A 2,500-nucleotide genomic window follows, 5' to 3' on the forward strand; every position below is an offset into this window, starting at 1 on the left:
CCAGTCGCATTCGTGTTCATTAGCATATCTATCCTACGTCTTCCAGAATCCTCCCAGCATCCTTCATAATCCTCCCAGCATCTTCATCTCGCGCGAGAATCTAAGTATGAATATCAACCTCTCATGGCGATAACGAGGGAAAAAAATAAAAAACATGAAAGAGTGAAAGCAGAAAAAGGCTCAGTACATGGACTATTCTGCCCGTCATTAAACCCTTCATGAACTCCTGCGGGCTGTAAAAGGCGAGAAGAAGAGAGAGAAAGAGGGGAAGAGAATGAAACACGAAAACGCAGTGAAGGGTAAGAGAGAGAGAGAGAGAGAGAGAGAATAGAAAAGAAGTGAGACACGAAAAGGAAAGAAAGTGAGTGGGAGTTAGAAAGAAAGAGAGAGAGAGAGAGAGAGAGAGAGAGAGAGAGAGAGAGAGAGAGAGAGAGAGAGAGAGAGAGAGAGAGAGAGAGAGAGAGAGAGAGAGAGAGAGAGAGACAGACAGACAGACAGAGAGAGAGATTAGCAAACAGACATACAGACAGAGAAACAAGCTGATGCACGGACGCCACGAAATCTCTCCCGATCTTTGATCAGACCAAGATCTCCCGAGTGCCTGCTCGACGCGCCTATCAGTAATTGAGGCATATCAGAGATGCCTTAACAGGTAACTTGTCTCCAGGCATGAGGAAGTCGTTAAACTGGTACTTTAGCGACAGAGAATGCAAAGAATGTAATACCGACTAATGCTGCCTAATTTATACCTTCTCTGAGAAAGGGGGTTTGGCTGAGATCTCTTCCTTTCTTTCTTTCCTTCTTTCTTTCATTTTAGTGGTGTGGGGGGTGGGGGTAGGGAAGGGGGTTGAAATTAGCATCGGTCAGTGTGGTTCCAAAGTAGGTATATATTTGATTATAATTATTTAACATACTGTTCCTGTAATCAAGTTACCGCTAATGCACCCAGCTGTTTACGTAATGAAGTCACAATATGAATAATTCAGTATATTTAGCTCATTTTAAATTCTTTTAATAACAAAAACCATAAAGATTAATAGAGAACCTTTACATAATTTGGAGTGAAAATAATGCAAGTATGATATTTCATATTTATGTATCACATAATCTGCGACAAAATTTTGACTGAGAGGAAATGCACACGCCAGTTATTTTGATGAGCTTTTCTAACGGATATATATTCTTTTAAATTCCAATTTTCTGTGATATTGTAGAATTGTGAAACGAAAAATGTTTGTTTATGATCGGAGGGGAAATACATACATATATACATACATACATGCATACATACACAAACACATATACATATGTGTGTCTGTGTGTAATATATATATGCGTTTGTGCGTGTGTTTCTCTCTGTGTGTAGATACAAGTACATATACATATATATATGTGTCTGTGTGTGTATCTGTGAATCAATAGATAGATATACGCAAACACATATACTTTTTATAAATACATATATATATTTGTGTGTATGTGTGTGAGTGTGTGCGTATGTGTCTGAGTGTGTGCGTGTGTGAATGTGTGTGCGTGTGTGTGTGAGTCACAATATATAAACTAGATTTATTTAAAAAAAGTAAGACAGTTTCAAAATCCTCCAGGAGGTAGAGCAGGAATATAAGTGGGAGAAGGGAGAAGCAACACGGTAAACGCAGGGCGGGTGAGGACATATATGTCAGTATGTGTGTGTGCATATATATATGTGTGTGTGTGTGTGTGTGTGTGTGTGTGTGTGTGTGTGTGTGTGTGTGTGTGTGTGTGTGTGTGTGTGTTTGTATGTATGTATGCATGTATATGTATATGTACATTAATATAAATGTATGTATATGTATGTGTGTGAGTGTATATGTGTACACACATACACACACACACACACACACACACACACACACACTTTTATATATATATATATATATATATATATATATATATATATATATATATATATATATATATATATATATATATATATACATATATACATATATATATATATATATATATATATATATATATATATATATATATATATATATATATACATATATATGTAGGTGTGTGTGTGTGTAAAATGGGACATTATCAGAGGCGAAAGTTAATGAAAGTAAGATCGAATTCTAATTCTGTGTATACATAAATTAGTTATTACCAACATTGTTTATAAAACAAAAAGCTCTTTACCTGGGTCTCCCCTGACAGCAGAACCACATGGAAGCCATCATTCTGACCAAATTCTGCGCCAGATATTCTCGACATCACTGCAAGATATGAGCGAAAATCTCTTTGCCTTCATATTGAGAAACTCAAACACCAAGAAATTGCACAAAGCTTCTGGCTAATCTAACAAAATGGATTTTGCTAGATTTGAAATAGAAACAGATTCAGAAAACATACAAAACAATATATTTAAAGAAGAAAGTAATGCTTCCAATGAATGTCGCGAAAGCCCTTCTAGATATCGCCAACACACACAAATTCAGAAACAAAATGGTCTATC

At 36.1% G+C, this 2,500-nt stretch overlaps 1 protein-coding gene across 1 annotated transcript in view; it reads left to right on the forward strand.

Moving 5' to 3' along the window:
* LOC138866770 (locomotion-related protein Hikaru genki-like) overlaps nt 1–2,500 on the forward strand; it is a 260,741-nt gene that overhangs the window by 236,441 nt on the left and 21,800 nt on the right. The gene's annotated exons all lie outside the window — the stretch shown is intronic.

The sequence above is a fragment of the Penaeus vannamei genome, chromosome 27, assembly GCF_042767895.1.
Source record: "Penaeus vannamei isolate JL-2024 chromosome 27, ASM4276789v1, whole genome shotgun sequence".
Taxonomy (NCBI): domain Eukaryota; kingdom Metazoa; phylum Arthropoda; class Malacostraca; order Decapoda; family Penaeidae; genus Penaeus; species Penaeus vannamei.